At 22.8% G+C, this 23,529-nt stretch overlaps 1 protein-coding gene across 2 annotated transcripts in view; it reads right to left on the minus strand.

The window, feature by feature from the left end:
- LOC122508019 (paired mesoderm homeobox protein 2-like) overlaps positions 1 to 23,529 on the minus strand; it is a 150,520-nt gene that overhangs the window by 59,084 nt on the left and 67,907 nt on the right. The window contains exons 1-2 of one of the 2 annotated variants that reach the window (XM_043621089.1): positions 5,920 to 6,039; positions 5,509 to 5,565 (exon numbers count right to left, since the gene is read on the minus strand). The gene's annotated coding sequence lies outside the window, so the exon portion shown is untranslated. Of the gene's footprint in view, positions 1 to 5,508; positions 5,566 to 5,919; positions 6,040 to 23,529 lie in introns of those variants that run through there. The other variant, XM_043621087.1, reaches the window with a different exon arrangement.

The raw sequence follows: 23,529 nt of genomic DNA on the forward strand, positions 1-23,529 counted from the left end.
TTTCCATTTTTCCTGTTGCTTTTCACCATTTGAAAATTACTGTTTTAATTATTTTACTGAAAACATTGCAATGATTTAATATTCTTAGTTAACTGTTTTATTATAATTTTTTGTATTTATATATTTTTTTATTATTGTTAAAATATTTTAATTATTTGTAATTTTATTATTTTGTTATATTAATTTATTTAGAGTTGCTATATATATTATTCTTTGCTAACAATTTTATCCGAGATTTTATCTAAATTTTATTTTTTTAATTATTGTATTTATTAATTTTTGTTACTCTCGTTGTTTCAAAATTATTTGTATTTGAATTTTATTATTTTGTTAATATTCTTCTATTAACACATTTCTTGTGTTACAACATTATTTTATTGTTATTTATTCCCTATTTACTATTTTTAATTTTTAAAAATAAGTGACCAAAGACATAAATGAAACTACAACTAAAAATAAAACATCATTATTTAATATTTTTAATTTTGTTATTATACTACTTTAATGGATAAATAATAATAAATTAAGAATAAAAAAATAAATAAATGGAAATGTTCTATTAATTTAATCTTTAAACAAACTTAACAACTTCTTATTTTTAAATATATTTCAAATTAATTGGTCTTCAGAAAAGAGAGAAAATAAATATCTGAAAACTAAGAGGGATTTTTTTTTAGTAAATATATTTTCTTCTTTTGACATTTCCAAGACTATTTCGCCTTTTTACAGCCCAAAGAAGTTTAAATATTTCTCTTACAGAAGAGATAATTTATTTCCTAAAATTTATTCTTTTAATAGAATGAATAAATTTGAAGAAAATTTTTACTTAATTTGATTATTAAAATAAGAAAATTACAAAACTGCAAAAAAAAATGGTGTTATTAATAAAAATTTTGTTAAACTTTTGGAAAAGATTATCATTTTTAGTCTCGTATTAATTTTTCTAACCTATTTTTTATAGAAGTTTAAAACGTTTAAAACCTTTGAAATTTTTTTTTTTTTTTGACAAAAAGTACTTTTTTTGACAAAAAGTAAAAAAGAATTTGTAAAAACTGTTTTTCTATCACTGTTTGGTAAAAATATTGATTTTTTTTATTTCTCTTTTTAAAATATTCGTGTGAAACAAAATAAATTCATCTCAAGTGTACTTTTTTTCCCTCATATTGTTTTCTCCCGACTTATTTTCTCTAACACTTTTTTTCTTTTGCGCATAATTACACATACCCATAACACTTGAATTATTTTGCGCATTTCAAAACTCTTTCATTTTTTTCACCACTTCTCTCTCTCTCTCTTTTTCTCTCTTCATCGCGTTATTTATTTCCATTATCTAAATTTTCTTTCAAATTGAGTGCAATTTCTTCGTCCAACTAAAGTACTCGGCTTTATTTTGCCTTTTCGAATTTGAATCACAATGTCTGGTACTCACAACTGACTTCACTTTTTGTATTTTATTCTAAGGTCTGATTAATTCAGTTGAATTGCATTTGAAAATAAGTTGACTACTCTCTCTTTCTCTCTCTCTCTCTTTCGCTCTCTGCGGGAAGATTTTTTTTTTATATTCACTTCCCTAGGTAGAAATTTATAGTATTTTCTATTTCAATTTATACATCGAGTCAGGTTTGTTGTCGTCCAAATTCAACTAATAGAAATTAATAGATTCGACAATCAAATGAACAGCATGAATTCACTAACCCATGCTTTTGCCATACAGCTATACCGATTTAACAATATAGATCTACATTTAGCTTTAAAAATCTACCGATTTTTTAATTCTTAGTTCTTTTTCATGTACAATTCTACAGACAATTAATTAATTTATTAAACTACTTTAATTTTAAAGTAGTAAAAAGTAGCTTTCAAAATAAAAAAGTAGTAAAAAAGTAAAAAAGACAAATAAGACTTGACAACCAAAAAAAATCGTTTTAGATATATTTCACAAACTTGACAAAAATCCCATTCTATATTTTATTTTCCCGACTTTTTCCTACTTTTCATCAAAAATATTTACTTCTTTCTTATCCTGATAATAAATTGAATTCCTTCAACGAATTTTATTATTCATGAAAGAATTTAAATATTTATAAAAATAATTTAATTCTTGCGAAGAATTTTATAACAATTTTTAAATAATTGAATTACTGAGAAATTTTTATTATTCATGAAAAGAATTAAATTCTTACGATGATTATTACAAAATTTTTTTTTAAATAATTGAATTCTGTTTGGAAATTTTAGAAAAGAATAGTAGATATTGAAAATTATTTATTTGCGGAAAATTTTTAAAAATAATTAAACTTTACAAAGAATTCTATTAAAATTTTTGACAATAGTTGAATGTCTCTGAGGTATATTTCATTTTTAAATACTCAAATAAAAATTTTTAAATACTTAAATAAATAAATAAATAATTGAATTCCAAAAAAGCATTTTATTATTTATGAAAATAATTGAATTCTTGCGAACGATTTTATTAGAATTTTTTTAAATAATTTAATTTCTAAGAAGAAATTTATTACATCAAAAAATAATTAAATTCTTGTGATGAATATTGTTATTTATAAATATAATTGAATTTTGCAAAAAATTTTATTAAAATGCCTCAAAATAATTGAATTTTTGGGAATAATTTTGTTATTTATCTTTAATAATTCAATTCTTTCGAAAAATTATTTTATGAAAATAATTGAATTCTTTCGAAGAATTATTTATGTAAATAATTGAATTCTTAGGAAGAATTTTATAAAAAAACATTTTTTTTTAATAATTGATTTTTTCGATGAATTTAAATTAAATTTTTAAGAATAATTACATTTTCTTAACAATTCCTGTAAAATAATATTAAAAATAATTGATATTCTGCAATGACTTTTTATTATTTATAAAAATAATTAAATAGTTGCTAAGAAAATTATTATTTTCAAAAATAATTGAATTCTTGACAAGAATTATATTATTTATTTAAATAATTAAATTCCTGAGAAAATTTTATTATTATTATTTAAATAATTGAATTCCTGAGAAATTGTTATTATTCATGAAAAAAATTGAATTCTTACAAAGATTTTTACAAAAATTTTTTTAATTAATTGAATTCTGTTTGGAAATTCTATTAAAATTTTTGAGAATAATTGAATGTTTGTGAGGCATTTTATTAAATTTTTTTGAAAATAATTGAATTTTAAAAAAGCATTTTATTATTTATGAAAATAAATTAATTTTGCAAAGAATTTTATTATGAATGCCTCAAAATAATTGCATTTTCGGGAATAATTTTGTTAGGGGAACATAGTCTAGGTCGGCCACCTTTTTGACTTTTGTTTATAACTTTTTTTTAAAAATGAATTTGGACAATTGAAGTATATGGTTGGAAAGTCCTGTTTAATAGGAACATTTTTTCTGTACAAAGTAAATTGACAGGTTTAAAAATGAAAAAGTTATAAAGATTTAAAAAAAAAAAAATTTGTAGTCCAGGTTGGCCATTACAGTCAAGGTCGGCCATGTTTAAAATTCAAAGGGCATTAATCGTTAAAAAATAAAATGACATGTTTAGAGTTACGGAAAATTGATTCTTTATTGTTTACAGTTTGTAACTTAATGAAATAACAAAATAATAACAATAAACAATATAAAAAAATAAATATAAATAAAAAAAATTTTTGCACTAAAATATTAATAAAATTAAATAAAAATATTAATAAGATGATCAATTATATTATGAGTTATACAGAATTGCAGTTTTTGCAAATGAAGTAGCTCGTCCTCAACTTTGCGCATTTTAAACACATAGTGGCCGACCTTGACAGTAAGTAACATTACCGAATTGTTGTAACCATAAAGAAATACGTTTCGGGATTCGATTTTTTACTTTGTTTTCCTTTCAACCATGAGTCCCACAAATTTTCTGCATACTTGCCTTGACGATTCAATTTGTTTTTTATCTTTTATTAATGGTTTTTCACATTATGCACAAAACTTTTTTTGAGCTTTTTTTGTACCGACGTCACAGAAAACACAATTTTCGATTTTCCGAAAATGTAATTGAACAAAAAGTTAGGTTTCACTAAGACAAGCTTCGACAAAAATGCGCGTAGGTGGCGCTAGTGAACTTGACAAAAAAACGCGAGTGGCCTACCTAGACAGTAGGCCAACCTTGACTACATTCCCCTACTTATCGACATAATTCAATTCTTTCGAAGAATTAATTATGTAAATCATTAAATTCTTGGAAAGAATTCTATTAAAATCAAAAAGATTAATTGTATTATTTCAAAAAAATTTAATTAAAATTGTATTTAAAATAATTGATTTCTTTCGAACAATTTTATTAAAATATTTGGAAATAATTGAATTCTTAGGAAGAATTTTATAAAAAACATTTTTTTTTAATAATTGATTTTTCCGTGGAATTGAAATTAAATTTTAAAGAATAACTACATTTTTTTAACAATTCCTATTGTATTAAACATAATTGAAATCCTGCGATGAATTTTATTATTTATGAAAATAATTGAATTTTGCAAAGAATTTTATTAAAATGACTCAAAATAATTGAATTCCTGCAAGAATAATTTTATTATTTATGGAAATAATTGAATTATTGCGAAAAAGTTTATTATTTATGAAAATAATTGAATTATTGCGAAAAATTTTATTATTTATGAAAATAATTGAATTATTGCGAAAAATTTTATTAAAATGTTTAAAAAGAATTGAATTTCGGTGAAAAATTTTGTTATTTTTGAAAATAATTGAATTCTTCATAAGAATTTTGTAAGCAATATGTTTTAAATAATTAATTTTTTTCGAAATATAATAAATATTATGAAAATTTTATTTTAAATAATTGAATTCTTGTGGAAAACTTTATTTGTGAAAATAATAATTGAATTCTTGCGCTTATAGAATTTTATCAAAAATTATTTTATATAATTGTATTTCCACGAAAAATGTTATTTTTAGTGAAAGTAATTGAATTATTGTGGAGAATTGTATAAAAATTTAATTAAATAATTGATTTTTTCGAAATTTTTTTGAAAATCCTATTCTAAATTAATTGAATTTCTGTGGAAATTTTATCATTTATGAAAATAATTGAATTTTGAATTAATTTTATCAATTTTTTTTAAATAATTGAATTCTTTTGCAAAATTTTATGAAAATACTATGGATATTGAAAATAATTGAACTTTGAATATTTTTCGAAAATAATTTGAACCGTTTTAAGGAATTTGATTATAATTTCCGAGAATAGTTTTTTGATTTCTATAGTATTAGCGAATTTAAAGTAGTGGAAATTCTCTCTCAAAAAAAAAAAAAGAAATAGTAGCTTTTAGTGGCTGAAATCTAAAAAAATACCCAAATAGTAGCATAACGTAAGAAAAGTATAGTAAATAGTAGCTTTTAGTAGATGAGTGCGAAGCCTGAATATGTAACATAAGATTTGAAAGTATTTTAAAAAAATTTACTTCATGTTTGGAAAAAGAAAAATAATTTTCAAAAACTTACGGATCGCTCCTGTTCCCAACTGATCCAAATTCGAGAACCATTTTTTACCTCCATCCTCTGCAACAAAAAGGAAAGCAAAATTTATCAACCTGTTTAGTGATAAACTTGTGGTAAAGAATGTAAAAACCTGTAGGTATACTTGTTGAAAAGAGGAAATAAGTATTTATAGGATAATTTTTTCTTCCTCCTTAGACGCTTTAGGTGCTTTAGGAAATGACGTAAATTAGCCCATTTAGGGATCCCCCTCGTAAGTGAAACACATTTCGTCAAGAGTCCTCAGGAAAAATATTGAAAGGGGTGGAAAGTCCTCAACCTAATTTTCCCTTTTCGAGGTTTGTCAGCAAATATTAAGCGAAGCGTGCAGATGTGATTTCTTACGTTCTCTTTAGATCTATTGGCATATATATATACCTATGACTTGTCGCTCCCATTTTTATCGAGAAAAAAAGGGTTCTCCCCCCCCTCTCTCTCTTTTTCTCTGTTTATAGCCAAAAGGAGTGAAGAGAATCTTTTTTTGGTTTATATAGAAACGCTTTCCGATGCGGTCACAAAGCCATCGCATCAGCATCATGTGAGCACCGAATCTAGATTAAGGGGGTTGTTTTCAAATAGTGTCCCGCAGTGGTGATTTTATCGCAATCTACCCTTATACACAGAGAGAAAGAGAGAGAGAGAGAGAAAAAAAAAGAGACAGTGCAAGGTCTCGTTGTTGGTCCCCGGGTTTATATTCATTACCAATGACCCTGGAGCCAGACTTTACGAAAAAAGGGGTGAAAGAAAAAGAAAGCAGGTTTCGACGCGGCCACGAAGACTAATTTTCGGTAAAGCCATATAGCGTTAAGATTGGGTGCATATAGGGGAATAGGGACGGAAAAAAGGGTTACAGATCCGCGCCCCACAAATCCTCCCCTTCTTTTTCGTTTCTTATCTGTCACTGAACTCTTTTTTTTTCTCTTTTTCTTGTACACGAGTTCTTTTCATCAAACCGGTGCCTCCGATATTCGTTCGTTGGGATTCTTAGTTTTTTGAATTTTGCTCATTGTCTGCTAAACATTCCCCGACGGCTAATGTAAATAATAAAAATTTCTAGATGCCAGTTTAGAAAAGAAAAAAGTTGAAACAGTTCTTTTCTTCTTTCTTTAGTTATTATAAAATGATGTCAAGATGGGGTTGTTTAATGAAAGATCGTAAAAGATCTTTAGAGCAATATTAGGTCTAAGCAATATCTACAGCTTGCTCTTTTCGGTATTGCAGAAAAAATTTTCTATTTAGCAATAGTAGATTCTAATGTTTGAAAATGGTTATAAAGATCGTGAAGAATTCTGGAAAATAGCAAAGTATAAAACATGAAGATATCGATAACTCCGAGTCTTCGACGACTCGGAGTCATCGGTTTCTTCATGTTTTATACTCTCTAAATCTGAATTAGTAGTTTTCTACTAATGAAATAGTGCGGATTCATTTACCAATTGAATTAGTAACTGTTTTTAATAATTTTTAGTACATTTTTACTAATTATTAGTAGAAAATTTACTAATTTGAAATAGTAAAAAACTACTAAAAATTAGTAAAAAAATGTTACTCATTCAATAATAAAAAATAATTAAAGATGATTCATGCATTTTTAACTAAAATTCTTCTTTAAATCCATTATTTTTAATAATTTTCGAAAAAGTTCTTTGACAATTTTCAAATTCATCACAGGAAAAAAAAGTCTGACTCCGTTTACACCTTAAATTCATCCTCAAAAATAGGCTGAAAGTAAAACTTTTTTTTAGTGTGATTTGTTTACAAAATTCAATTTTACGAAACTTCAATTATTCGCAAATTTTTCAATTAAAATATACACTAGCAAATAAAAACTTCAAATAATTTCAAAACAATTTAATTAAACTTTTTCAAAAAAAAAATTAATTTCAAAATTCAATTATTTCTAAAAATTCACGCGCTATTTTGCTTTTAATATTCAATTATTATCTAAAATTTTAATTGAAATTCGCGTTTTTAAATCAATTTTTATTATAGAAAAATCTACTGGAATTCAATTATTTTAATACAAAAATAAATACTTTATTGAATAATTCAATGTTTCTTGAAATTCAATTCCCATAAAGAATTTTATCAACAAATTTTTGAATAATTGAATTCTTTTGGCGAATTTCAATAAAATTTTTAAGAATAATTACAATTTTCGAGAAATTTAATTAAAATTTTATTAAAAATAATTGAAATTCGGCGATGAGTTTCATTATTTGTGATGAAAATTATTGAATTGCTGTAAAAATGTTATTATTCATGAAAATAATTGAATTATTGCAAAGAAATTTATAAAAACGTTTGTAAATAATTGAATTCCTGTGAAGTTTTTATTATTTATGAAAATAATTAAATTTATTTTCAATAATTGAATTCCTTTAGAAAATTCTATTAAAATAGTAGATATTAAAAAATCATTCAATTATAGAAAATTTTTGAAAATTAGTTTTAAATTTTGCCAATTTTTAAAATTAAACCTTTTCTAAATTCAATTATTTCTAAAAATTCATTCTAAAATGCTCTTAATATTCAATTATTATGTAAAATTTTAACTAAAATTCATTTTTAAATCAATTTTTATTAGAAAATTCTACTGGAATTCAATTATTTAAATACAAAAATGCAAAAATTATTGAATAAATGAATGTTTTTCAAAATCAACAAATTTTTAAATAATTGAATTTTTTTAAAGAATTTTAATAAAAATTGTAAGATTTTTAAAAATAATTGAAATTTTAGTAGGGAATTTAAAAAAATTTTTGAAAATAATTGAATATTTCTGCAAAAATTTGTAAATTTTCTAAAATTCAATTTTTTTTTAGTGTTTTTAACTAAAATTCTTTTATAAATCCATGACAATGTTTATAAAATTCTTATTATGAAGAATTCAATTATTTTCATAAATAATTAAATTCATCGCAGGATTTCAATTATTTTTAATACAATTTTATAGGAATTGCTCAAAAAATGTAATTATTCTTAAAAATTTCTTTTTAATTTCTGGAAAAATCAATTATTTAAATAAATATTACAATTTTTTACAGAAATTCTAATTATTTTCAAATATTTTAATAAAATTGTTCGAAAGAAATCTATAATTTTAAATAAAATTTAAATTAAATTGTTTTGAAAAACCTTTTCTAAATTCAATTATTTCTAAAAATTCACGCTATAGGGTAAATGCACTAGTAGTCGGACACTTAAGGATACAATCTTAAATTATGCTTTTTTTCTTGAAATAGCAAATATCTACTGTGTTTATAAGCACATTATTAATTAAAGAAGTTCTTCAGGATTAAAAATCATATAAATTTGTTACAAATAGTTGAGTATTTAATAAAATATAAACATTTTAATAAAAAATTACGAATGCTTTAGTAGTTGGACACTTTTTCCCCTTGTTTCTATAGTCGGACATCTGTCAGATATTTTGAATTTATAAAGTGAAAAAGATAATTTTTTAATTGCTATCTACTGGAAAATGGAATTAAAGCATATTAGAAGTTATTAATATAATATTTAAACCCTATAAGTTTTAATATTTATGATTAATTATCAACAAAACTTTGTGCTACTCATCGCGCTACTCGAAAATGGCTGTATCTATAGTCGGACACCATGATTTTTAAAACATTAAATAAAATATTTCTTGTTTAATTATTTTCGAAAATAACACTATTTTAATAAAATATAAACTTCACACATTCGTTTTGTATACTTTTTAAAGTAATTATCACAATGCATTATTATTTATTTGCCAAAAAACACGAAAGTGTCCGACTACTAGTACTGTCCGACTATACCCGCACTTACCCTATTGCTTTTAATATTTAATTATTATGTAAAATTTTAACCAAAATTCATTTTTAAATCAATTTTTATTAGAAAATTCTACTAGAATTCAATTATATAAACATAAAAATAAATAATTTATTAATTAAATGTTTAATTAATTAATTAAATGTTTCTTAAAATTGAATGCTCGTAAAGAATTTTATCAAATAAATTTTTAAATAAGTGAATTATTCTCTCGACGAATTTAAACAAAAATTTAAAAAAATAATTACATTTTTCAAGAAATTTGTTTCAAATTGTATTAAAAATAATTGAAATTCTGCGAAAAGTTTTATTTTTTGTGAAAATAATTTAATATCTAAGAAGATTTTTATTATTTTTGAACATAATTAAATTTCTGCAATAATTTGTAATGCAACAAAATAATTTATTGAATAATTGAATGTTTCTTAAAATTCAATTCTCATAAATAATTTTATCAACAAACTTTTAAATAATTAAATTCATTCGATGACTTTTAATAAAATTTTTAAGAATAATTATATTTTTCGAGAAATTCGATTAAAAATTGTATTAAAAATAATTGAAATTCTGCGATGAGTTTTATTATTTATGAAAATAATTGAATTGCTAAAAATAATTTTATTATTTACAAAAATAATTGAATCCCTGTAAAAATTTTATTTTTTTTTTTGAAAATAATTGAGTGATTGCGAAGAAAATAAAAAATTTGTAATTCCAATATTGTAAGCCAGTATATTTACTAAATAAATAAATAATTGAACTCCTGTGAAATTTTTAATATTTTATAAAAATAACTAAAGGTTTGCTTAACCTTTTATACTATTAAATTTTTTTAAATAATAATTGAATTCTTTTGGAAAATTTTATTAAAATTTTTGAAAATAATAATTGAATTTCGGAGAAGAATTTAATTATTTCTAAAGATAATTGAAATTTTGAAGAGAACTTAATTATTTCTAAAGAAAATTGAAATTTTGACGAGAATTTAAAAAAATTTTTTGAACATAATTGAATTTCTGCGAAGAATTTTATTACTTTTGAAAATAATTGAATTTCTGCAATCATTTGAAATTTCTCTAGAATTCTTCAAATTATATCGTCCAATTTACGAATTTTTCGCCCCTTTTCAATCAAATTACGGAATTTACGTATCTTTTTTCGAAAAAACGGACTTTTACGGACTTCAAGCAAATTTACGGACTCTTACGGGATTTACGAACGTAGTTCGAGCCCTGAAGCGGGAATAAATTTAATACTTGAATGGTTATATATTTAAACGAAGGGGGTTATTCCACGGTTCAATGCAACCAATTTTTTTTTCTCTCGTTTTGGCACAAAAAAAAAGAAATAAAAAAAGTGTTTTCAAAAGTTGTTACAAATATAATGGTATGCTTAATGTGCAACATGTAATTTTATTCCACGTGGTCACCAGTGACCTGGTATCGGATCGATAGCGTGAAATTATCCCTTTTGTTGAAAGAAAATAACTGCCCTACTTTGCATAAAACCTTTTTTTTTCATCATATTTACCAGTTTCATGGAATAAATATTCCATGTTTAATGGAATGGATAGGAATATATATCTAAAAATGGAATATGGAAATAATGTTAAAATAAACTTTAGTATTTCCATTTCGCCGATTTTATAGCCAAAAAATAATTCCGTTACTATTTCTTCAAAAATTGTTTTTTAATAAAAAAAAATAGTCAGGTGAGTCAAAAAGGGATAGGTAGGTTAAAATTTTTCTTTCAATTCCACTATATGCGGGAACTTTTTTTTTCTTTCTCTGTAATGGAATTTTATTGGATTTTCTGAAACGATATAGGGGTCATGTCATAAATATTCTCTTTCCGCATATTGACAGCCGGAAAGCAGTGGGGAATAGAACCTTTTTTCTGGAAAGGTTTGCATGGCAAATAAACGTAATCTCAAATCTTGTTCGATACGATCGTTATCGTAGATTTACATTCGAGTTCAACGACTTTATCGCGTCAACGGGCGTCACTAACAAGTTCGAACAATTTTCCTATGTACAGTAAAATCGACTTGTTCTCACACAGGAAATGCGCGTTATTCCATTTTCCTCTAAAATGATGACTTTCAAAATAGGGGGAAAAAAGCAATTCCAAAAAGTCATTTAACTATTGTTTTCCTTTTTTCAAATCGCTAACTTTTTTTTCTCCTAAAATTCAGGGCTCGAACCAGTGAAAGTATTTAAAATTACGGACTTTAAGGACCAAACATGAAAAATTACGGACCAACTTCTGACAAAAATTTAACCAATCCGAGTCAAATAAGAGAACATTTTACTTAAAACAATAAATTAAATTTTATAACTATAAAACATGAAGATATCAATAACTCCGAGTCTTCGACTCGGAGTCATCGATTTCTTCATGTTTTATAATAATTAAAGATGGCAATTTGATGGAATTATTATTTTATATTATAAGAATATTGTACTTCTTCGAAATTATTTTTATCATTTCAATAAATTGAATTATAATTTTTTAGAATTTTTAACTAAAATTCTCAATTAATTTTCGAAAAAGTTCTTTGACAATTTTCAAATCCATTTTTTTACAATATTCAATTTTACAAATTTCAATTATTGGTAAATTCTTCAATTAAATGTACATTAGAAAATAAAAACTTCAAATAGTTTCAAAAAAATTCAATTAAACTTTTTCAAAAAAATTAATTTCAAAATTCAATTACTTCTAAAAATTCACGCTATATTGCTTTTAATATATTCAATTGTAATCTAAAATTTTAACTCTGAAATTCATTTTTATGAAATGAAAATCAATTTTTATTAGAAAATTCTACTGGAATTCAATTATTTAAATACAAAAATAAATAATTTATTAAATAATTGAATGTTTCTTAAAATTCAATTCTCATAAAGAATTTTATCAATAAATTTTTAAATAAATTAAATTCTTTCCACGACTTTTAATAACATTTTTAAGAATAATTACATTTTCCGAGAAATTCAATTAAAATTTAAAATTGTATTAAAAATAATTGAAATTCTGCGATGAGTTTCATTATTTGTAAAAATAGTTGAATCCCTGTAAAAATGTTATTATTATTCATGAAAATAATTGAATTATTGTGAAGAAATTTATAAAAACATTTGTAAATAATTGAATTCCTGTGAAATTTTTATTATTTATGAAAATAATTAAATTTATTTTCAATAATTGAATTCTTTTAGGAAATTTTTTTACAATAGAAAATTCTACTAGAATTTAATTATTTAAAAATAAAAATAAATAATTCATTAATTGAATGCTCGTAAAGAGTTTTATCAAATAAATTTTTAAATAAGTGAATTCTCTCGATGAATTTTAACAAAATTTTAAAAAATAATTACATTTTTCAAGAAATTTATTTAAAATTGTATTAAAAATAATTGAAATTCTGAAAAAAGTTTTATTATTTGTGAAAATAATTGAATCTCTAAAAATAATTTTATTTTTTTTTAACATCATTAAATTTCTGCAACAATTTATAATGCATCAAAATAATTTATTGAATAATTGAATGTTTCTTAAAATTCAAATCTCATAAATAATTTTACCAAAAAATGTTTAAACAATTGAATTCTTTCGACGAATTTTAATAGAAATTTTTAAGAATAATTACATTTTTCGAGGAATTTGATTAAAATTGTATATTAAAAATAATTGAAATTCTGCAATGATTTTATTATTTATTTAAATAATTGAATTTCTGAGAAATTTTTATTATTTATGAAAAAAATTGAATTCTTATTACGAATTTTACAAAAAATGTTTTAAATAATTGTATTCTATTTGGAAACTTTATGAAAATAGTAGATATTGAAAATCATTGAATTGCGAAAAGTTTTTAGAAATATTTAAATTTTACAAAGAATTCTATTAAAATTTTTGAGAATAATTGAGGTGCTGGATGCTATAATGTGTTACGAGCCGTTCACTTAACATGGCGCGTAACACATTATAGCATCCAGCTCCTCAATTGAATGTCTGTGCGGCATTTTATTAAATTTTTTTTTTAAATAATTGAATTCCTAAAAAGCATTTTATTATTTATGAAAATAATTGAATTTTGAAAAGAATTGTCTTAAAATGCCTCAAAATAAATGAATTTTCGGAAATAATTTTGTTATTTATCTTTAATAATCGAATTCTTTCGAAGAATTATTTATGTAAATAATTGAATTCTTAGGAAGAATTTTATTAAAATTAAAAGAAAAAATAATTGAATTATTTCAAATAATTAAAATTGTATTTAAAATAATTGATTTCTTTCGAACATTTTTATTAAAATATTTGAAAATAATTGAATTCCTGTGAAAAATTCTAATATTTTTGTAAATAAGTGAATTCTTCCAAAGAATTTTAAAAAAACATTTTTTAAAATAATTAATTTTTCCGTGGAATTGAAATTAAATTTTTAAGAATAACTACATTTTTTGAACAATTCCTGTTAAATTTTATTAAAAATAATTGAAATCCTGCGATGAATTTTATTATTTATGAAGATAATTGAATAGTTGCTAAGAATTTTATTAAAATTTCCAAAAATATTGGAATTCCTGAGAAGAATTTTATTATTTACGAAAATAATTGAATTATTGCGAAGAAATTTATAGAAAATTTGTAAATAATTGAATTCCTATGAAATTTTTATTATTTTATGAAATAATAATAATTAAATGTTTGCCAAGAATTTTATTAAAATGTTTGAAAATAATTGGATTTCGGAGAAGAATTTTATTATTTCTAAAAATAATTAAAATTTTGACGAGAATTTAAAAAAATTTTCGAACATAATAATTGAATTTCTGGGAAGAATTTTATTACTTTCGAAAATAATTGACTTTCTGCAATCATTTGTAATTTCTCTAAAATTCTCCAAATTATACCGTATACAATTTACGAACTTTTCCTCCTTTTCTCAATTAAAACATCAAATTACGGACTTTACGGACCTTTTTTTCAAAAAAACGGACTTTTACAAACTTGAATCAAATTTACGGACCTTTACGGTATTTACGGACCTAATTCGAGCCCTGTAAATTGCAAATTAATTTTTTGCGTCAAAAAAGTTCTCATTTTTACATTTGAATTTACAAGGATTTTTACGTTCCGATCACAAACAGAGATTGAGATCAAATCAAAAATCTTTCTGCGAAAAATTGTACAAACCGACAAATTGTAAATTAATGAACAAAAAAAGAATGCGTTTGCGTAACCTTGATAAATTTAAATTCCATGGGGTTTGTATTTTCACGGCCACTGATTTTACGACTGTGCAGTTCAACCGTTATCAGAATTACATATTCATGGGGAATTTCGTGAGTTACATCACGATAGTCCATATAGTGGCATATTGAATCTACGCAGGTGGCAATAATTCTGATTCACACACTTTGTTTTTGTGTACGGGGGGGTCTCTCAAATTTCATTAAAAAATATTCGAGGGTGGTTCCGCGATTAGAGATCAATCCCCTAAAAAATTGTTTCTTGACAATTTCCGCTTTCAAGCATGCGTTCACCCAGCAAACATATTAAAAATATGTTCCGCCTATATAGTTATTTATATACTCTACAATTTACATTCAACTATTTAAATTTATCTACAGTATAAAACCTGTCGGAATGCAACTGAATTTTTTTCTAAAAGTTCTTAGTTCTAGAAATTGATGAGAAAAAAATTGTTATCTATAGATAACAATTTTTTTCGCATCAATTTCTAGAACTAAGATCTTTTTTTTTTGATGCGCGAGAAAAATCAATTTCTAGGACTAAGAACTTTTTTCTCATCAATTTCTAGAACTAAGAACTTTTAGGAAAAAATTCAGGACTTAATCCAGTTTTGAAAATCTTTATTTCTATATACAAATGGACAATGTATTTGTCAAAGGGAATATAAAATATAAATAAGAAACGAAACATAAAGAAGATTAAGAAAACGAAATAAAAATTGCAGCTCAAAGTATATATACATAAAGAGAAAATATAAATTCTAGAGAGTAGTTTTATTGAAGAAATAAAGTCGTTGGATATCGAAAAAAGATTTAAGATCGGGGATTTTTTTTGCCAGGGCAGTGTTTCAATCCGGAGACAATCGACGCACCCCTCTTTTATAGGTTTGAATCGTCGTCGATCCTTGGAAGGAATTTTTGAAGAGAACCTTCGTCAGGGGAACATTATAAAAAGACCGTTATCCCCCCCCCCCTCTCTCTCTCTCTTTCATTTTTTCATACATATAGTATCAATTTTTCGCTCTTTTCAAACATTCAATACTTTCGCACTTTTGATCCCAGTATTTTTAACGAAATTTTTTTCCAACTTTTATTTAGAACAACTTTTATTTGCAACAACTTTTATTTACAACAACTTTTATTTACAACAACTTTTATAAACAACAACTTTTATTTAGAACAACTTTTATTTTAGTTTGAAAAAGAAATTAATGAATAACAAAAACAAATTTTCAATTCGTGATTAAAAAATAATAGTTGACAAGTCAAAGAATTTAAATTTTACAACCGGAAGGAAGCACTTTTGAATGGTGGCTTGTAAAAATTCTATTCAATATTTTTCACCTTTAGAAGGAAAAAAAAAAGAATCGTAATTTATCTCCTAATACGGGAGGTTGACAAAGGGCATCCGCTGAGGCGAATCTTTTTTTAAAAAAAAAATTCTTTTTTTTTCTACCCTTTTCATACACACAGTGTGTGGTTTATTATCCTAAATTTTTTTCCACAAAAAGAACCTCTCTCTCTCTCAAGGTGTTAATCTCTTGTTTCGTATGGCTCATTGAGAATCAAGTGAGATGCCTCTAAGTCCAAAAAATACGAACCACTAAATAATGTCAAGAAAAAGAGTTTACACTTTATTTTTCGTCGTTTGGTTTTAAAAAAAAGAGCACTAATTTCGGGAGATGAGCGCATCGGCTCAGAAGTAATAGGCGATTACTTGTTTCCTTTCGAGTGAATTCTCCCTTCCCTATTTCAGAAACTAATAAATAAATTTCGAGCCCCTCATCGCAACTATAGCATTTTCACTAGACATTTTTATTTATTTATTATTCTTACGACACAATTCGTAATTTCTTCGATTTCTCAAAGTGCTCATCGTCTCAAAGGAGAATCGTGTCTTTGGGAAATAAATCTCTTTTTAAATTCGAAAACAACTTTTTTCTATGCGGCCAATTATAATTCTAGGCACAATTTAATTTAAATAATATAATAATAAAAATAATGGTAAAATTACTAGTAAAAATAATAGTAAAACAATAGTAAAAATAACAGTAAAACAATAGTAAAAGTACTAGTAAAAATATCAGTAAAACAATAGTAAAAAATACTAGAAAAATAACAGTAAAACAATAGTAAAAATAACAGTAAAACAATAGAAAAAATAATAGTAAAACAATAGTAAAAATACCAGTAAGACAATAGTAAAATTAATAATAAAAATAACAGTAAAACAATAGTGAAACAAATAATAAAAATAGTATCAAAAATAATAACAATAATAAACAGCAAAATTTTGTCCTAAGGGACAAAAAATAGTAAAAAGTAAGAATGGAACCTAAAGTATAAATACCACCCTTATATTTAATAACAAAATATATTAAAACAAGTTAGAAAAAAAGAAGGATAATATTTTTAATATTAAAAAATAAAAGTATAAAATTTCTTGAAAGATTACAAACGCACGAGGCGCAAGGAAAAAAAAATTGCACAAAGCACTTTGAGTTTAAGGCAAACATTTTTAACAATGTGAATACACGTTTTCATGCAAAATTCTCATGTTACAGAAAGTTAGTCGGTGTACAATAATAATTTATTCGTGATTTTTTTCAGCAGTCGTATAAAAGAGGGCATATGTTTTGAAGAAAAAGAAATACCTGTTCTCCCCCTTTCGTATTTTAAAAACCCAGTCTGAGAACCGAGAGAACCCTCGAATAAATGTTGTATTAGAAAAGCTAACGAGATGAACGACAAACAATAAACAATGGATTTATATTTAAAAAATGTTGACAGCTTAATTGCGTATTTATTTTTTATATATATAAACATTTTTTTTCAATAAATTATATCCCATATTTCTATACTGATATATTTTCAAATATACTTTAATTCATGATATGCTTTTTTTATATAGCGAAAAATAAAGTTATTTCTCAAATCAAAAGTATAATAATAATAAAGTACATGTTCCAGTAATCTGTTCGCAATTTGAAGTTAGTTATTTGCTTTTTTCTTTCTTAACTTTTTTATAATTTTTCTTTTCAAATATTTTCAATTTTTAAATTAATGTATTGAAAATCATCGAATTGTTGCAAAGAATTTTACCAAAAAATTTGTTAATAATAGAATTGCTTCAAAAGATTTTGTTATTTTGAAAAATAACTGAATTCTCGCGAAGAATTTTATTAAAATTTTGAAAAATCCTAATTAAATTCTTTTCAAGAATTTCTTTGAATTTTTTTATACTAATGGAGTTTCTTTAATAATTTTAATTGAAAATTTTGAAAGCAATTGAATATTATGAAGAAGAATTTTATTAAAATTGTATTAAAAATAATTAAATTCTTGCGAAGAATTTTACTATTTATAAAAATAATTGAATTATTCCGAAGAATTTATTATAATTTTAGAAAATAAATGAATTTTATGTTAATATTTGAAAATTTTAATTCTTTCGAGGAATTCTATTAAAATTGTTTTGAAAATAAGTGAATTCTTGCAACGGATTTTACTATTTATAAAAATAATTGAATTATTGTGAAGAATTTTACTATTTATAAAAATAATTGAAATGTTTCGAAAAATTTATTAAAATTTAAAGAAATAATTAAATTATTATGAAGAATTTTATAGAAATATTTAAAAATAATGAAATTTTTTCGAGAAATTCAATTTTAAAGTTATTTCGAAAATAATTGAATTTCTTTAAAGAATTTTATAAAATTAAATATTCAAATTATAATTGAATTCCTCACAAGAATTTTATTATTTTTTGAAAATAATTGAATTCTTTCAATTTTTTTTACGAATATATTTAAAAATTGCATTGAAAGTAATTTAATTTTTATACAGAATTTTTTAAAAATATTTTGAGAATAATTGAATTATTTTTTAGAGAATTTTAAATTCTTGTTGAAATTGAATTTTATGGAAATTTTTGATAATAATTAAATTCTTTCGTGTAATTTTATTTAAATTGAATTAAAAATTATTTAATTCCTGCAAAGAATTTTGGTATTTATATAAAAATAGTTGAATTGTTTCGAAGAAATTATTAAAATTTTAGGAAATAATTGAAATTTATGGAAATATTTAAAAATATTTGAATTCTTTCGAGGAATTCAATTAAAATTGTTTTGAAAATAATTTAATTCCTGCAAAGAATTTTAATATTTATAAAATTAATTGAATTTTTGAAAATAATTGAGATTAGGACAGGAATTTTTTTGACATTTATGAAAATAATTGAACTTTGGAGATGAATTTTTTTATTTATAAAGATAATTGTGATTTTTACGAAATTTTTTTCCAATTTTGAATATAGTTGAATTTTTTTTTTTAATAATTGGATTTTTACAATTATTTGTAATTTCTCTCAAATTAAATTTTTTTAGTGTTTTTAATAAAAATTTGAATTAAAAATGCTTTTGACAGAAAAATTATACTACTTTCATTTTTTTTAATTTATTTATATTATTTTCATTTTTTAAATAATTCTAAAAAAATCTTTATTATTCTAAAAAAAATTATTTTAACCAAATTATTTAGAAAATTTACACAACTTCTATTCGACACAATTTTTTAACGAAATCTCAAGTTTTTTTTTTTAATAAGTAAAAAAAATTTGCATAATTCCAATTTTTTAATCACGATTTTAAAAAATTTTTTTGCAAATTTTTTTGCGCGCGTTTTTTTTAGCTAGTATATAAATAATTCTTAATTGGACCAACATTTTTTTTTCAAACATATATTTTTCTATGGAAAAAATTGTATATTTTACTAGACGCAATGGTTCGGATGAACGAAAATCAGATTTGTTCCGTAAAGAAAAAAAGTGTTTCGCCTCCTCCCCTATTTTTCCCTGTTCTTTACAAAAACCAAGTGACGGGCGATTGTTTTTCTAACGAGATGAAAAGCAAATAGAAAACTCCTACAGTTCTCATTTTTATTTTTCGAGGATTTTTCTTCAAATACCCAAGGACATTTAATCAAAATCTCATTCAAACTTGAAATTGCGATTATGAGAGAAAGAGAGAGAGAGAAACAAACGTGGGAACTGAGTTATATTTTTTCCACATATATACTAACAAAACACTGTTACGTTATTGTAGAAACCGAGGACAAATTTTGTAGAAAGAGCGAGAAACTTGAGAAAAAAAAATTTGGCAGATGTAACCATTTTGCGCAATGAAAGGAGAAATTCTTTTATATAGAAAATATTTAATACTAACGACTCTTGGAAAATTTTATTCTTATCTTGAAATTTTCCTTCTATTACATCCCAAATACTGTACTTTTACTGACAAAATTATAAACATAATCTAAAATTTTTTGCTTCTTAAGTACCTTTCTTGAAAGCGCGTCACATATTTATTTAGAAAATAATTTAATTAATTTTAATTAATTAATTAAAATTACTGTCAATTAATTAATTAATTTTTAATTAATAAAATTACTGTCAATTAATTAATTAATTTTTAATTAATAAAATTACTGTCAATTAATTAATTAATTTTTAATTAATAAAATTACTGTCAATCAAAAATATAAATTTAAAACACGTTTTAAAGTTTTGCAAAAAAAAAAATCCCCAGTAGAAAAATATAATTGTTAAAAATATTAAATATATTTTTTTATGCGCATAAAAAACATATTTTAAATATGACAAAATTTCCCAAAAAAATCCATTTCTGCAAAAAAAAAAAAAAATTTCCAGTAGAAAAATAATTGCGGATTTAATGTTTTTAATGAGAGGATTTCTCTCGTGCGGCAGATGGCAAACTATATTAGACACTTTTTCATAAAAATATGTATTGAAATCGTTATTATATATAGTTTCTAGTTGAGTTCTCCTTTATTTACGTTTTTTTTTTTTTTTTTTTTTTGAAATTCACTTCCAAAGATTCGCATTTGAACAATTCAGTGTACGGGGTGCTCTAATTTAGTCTCGAGCGCACAAGAAGTAAAGCTTTAAGGGAGGACAAAAAAATTACCAGCAAAAAAAAAGACGCAGTAATCCGTCAAAGTATACAGACGTTTTTTTTTTTTTGCTTTTTTTCCTATATCGCTAAACTTCTACCCCATTATTATAGCGAAATTAAGAAATAATAAACCCGTCCGTTACGAGGAATTTAAAATATATTTTAAGGTGCGCGTTAAAATTTATTTTGACGCAAAATTATTATTATTATTATTATTATTTTATTATTTTTATTATTACTATTATTATTATTTTTTTTTATTATTATTATTACACTGTAAAAAGAAAGGTACGAATTTAGTACCAATTTTGATACTAAATCGTAATTTGTTTTAATTTTAATACCGAAATCAGCTCTAATTTAGAACCTTTTTTTACAGTGTCCTATTAAATATTTAAAACAACCGAGTAATAAAATCATGTAACATTATTATTAATTTATTTTTATTACTATTATTATTTTTATTACATTGTTATTAATTGCGAGATTAAAATTACAAATTGCAAGTTTTTTGCACGAATAAAAAAATTCGAGACCTAACGTCGCACGATATAAGAACATTTTTTTGGACAATTAACCCGACCGATGATCGATGACAGGACTGATGATTGCAGATAAAAAAAACGCTTTTTGGGGGATTTCCTCCTAATCGCAAAACCATACAAGTTTCTTTATTTTTCTCGATTCTCGTTCATCATTCGTCTTTCCATTTTTTCTTTCTTTTTTTTTTTTGAAAGAGAAACAGTTTTTTTTTGCACATTTAAAACAAAATTATACCTTTTTTTTACTTATATTTTTATTTGAAACCCACCCCTAAATTTTTAGGAAAACATCCCCTGCTTTATAACTGTGACCATTTTACATTTAGTAGAAGTTTTTTTTTTATAAATGGTAAACAGCACGCGTTTCTATTCTCACGACTATAAACTTTGCGCTTTTTTTTAAAACAGTTTTCCGTTTCTTCGCCTTCAGTTATTATACTATGTAAAACTAAAGAAAAAAATTTTTTTATTACAAATAAATTATAGTTGAAGTACTCTTCTTTCAAATTTTAAATTAAAAATAAAAGAAAAAAGTAAGCATTCTAATTTAAATTTTTGTTGAAAACACTAAAAAAATTCAATTTTGGAGAAATTACAAATAATTACAGGAATTCAATTATTTTCAAAAAAAAATAAAATTCAAATTCAACTATGTTCAAAATTTGAAAAAAATTCTCGTAAAAATCCCAATTATCTTTATAAATAATAAAATTCTTCTCCAAAGTTCAATTATTTTCATAAAAATGTCAAAAAAATTCTTGTCCTAATTTCAATTATTTTCAAAAATTTTCTAAATTCAATGATTTTCAATATCTACTATTTTAATAAAATTTCCCAAAAAGAATTCAATTATTTAAAAAAAAATTTAATAAAATTGTATGCAAACATTTAATTATTTTCATAAATAATAAAAATTTCACAGGAATTATATTATTTTCATAAATAATAAATTTTTTTTAAGGAATTCAATTATTATTTTCATAAAAAATAATTTAAAATTAAAAATTTTCTAATTTAAATTTTTGTTGAAAACACTAAAAAAATTAAATTTTGGAGAAATTCCAAATAATTGCAGAAATTCAATTATATTCAAAAAAAAAATAAAATTCTTTTTATAACATTCAAATATGTTCAAAATTTGAAAAAAATCCAAATTATCTTTATAAATAAGAAACTACTACTATTTTAATAAAATTTCCCAAAAAGAATTCAATTATTAAAAAAAAATGTAATAAAATTGTATGCAAACATTTAATTATTTTCATAAATAATAAAAATTTTACAGGAATTCAAATATTTTCATAAATAATAAAATTTTTTAAGAAATTCAATTATTATTTTCATAAAAAAATAATTTAAAATTCTAGAAAATAATAATTGAATTGAAATGATGGAAATAATTTTGATAAAGTTACAGTAACAATATACTATTCTTATAATATAAAATAATGATTTTATCTCTCGGTCATCTTTAATTATTAGAAAACATGAAGAAATCGATCACTCCGAGTCATGTTTTATAACAATACTTTTATAAGTTATTTAATTTAAAAAAGGTTATGATTTCTATTTGTTATTACAATTTTGAATTAATTATAAAATAATAATAGTAATAAAAAAAAAATAATAATAATAAAAATAATAATAATAACGGTTATACCATACGTACACTAAAGAATGATGTTCCTATTAATTAAATTATTAATTAAATTAGAGACAGGTTTATAATTCGCATGAGAGAAATGAACTTATAGTTCCTTTAGGAAACTTGAAGCGGCAATTAGGACTGCGATTCACTAAACTAATTATAAGTTATTGTTTTCATGGGAGCAGTTTATTTGTCCCTTTTCTTGCTGAAAATGTAAGTTTTACTTGAAAATACCAATGGTGTGTACCCCCCTCTCATTTAATTTAATTTTCGTTACACTGGGGAGCTATACTTCCGGTTGACAAGCGCCATTCCATAAAGATCACTCGAGTTTTTCATTTTTTTTTTTTTTACTTTATTTCCCCATAAAAACTTTTTATTTAACACACTTTTATATATTACTTGATTCTCAGTTTAATATTATATTATATGTCATTTCATATTTATTATATATTTCTCCGCGATTAAAAAATATTTCAAGCAGTTTGTTCATTATTTCTTTCAACTATAATATACATAGCTATACTTTCACGTTTTTCTTATTAATTGTTTCCTTTCTCCCTAATGAATATAATTTCACATTTATTTTTTTCCGTTGGGTAATTTATAATTTCCTTCGGTAAAACACTTTTTTTTATAAAAAGAAATTTTGCAATTTTAAATCATTATGCTAATTATTATTAATATTATTACTCATACTATTAATGTGTGATAAAAAAAAATTCTATCGTTTTAAA

The sequence above is a fragment of the Leptopilina heterotoma genome, unplaced genomic scaffold (genome assembly GCF_015476425.1).
Source record: "Leptopilina heterotoma isolate Lh14 unplaced genomic scaffold, ASM1547642v1 Lhet_52, whole genome shotgun sequence".
Classification (NCBI taxonomy): domain Eukaryota; kingdom Metazoa; phylum Arthropoda; class Insecta; order Hymenoptera; family Figitidae; genus Leptopilina; species Leptopilina heterotoma.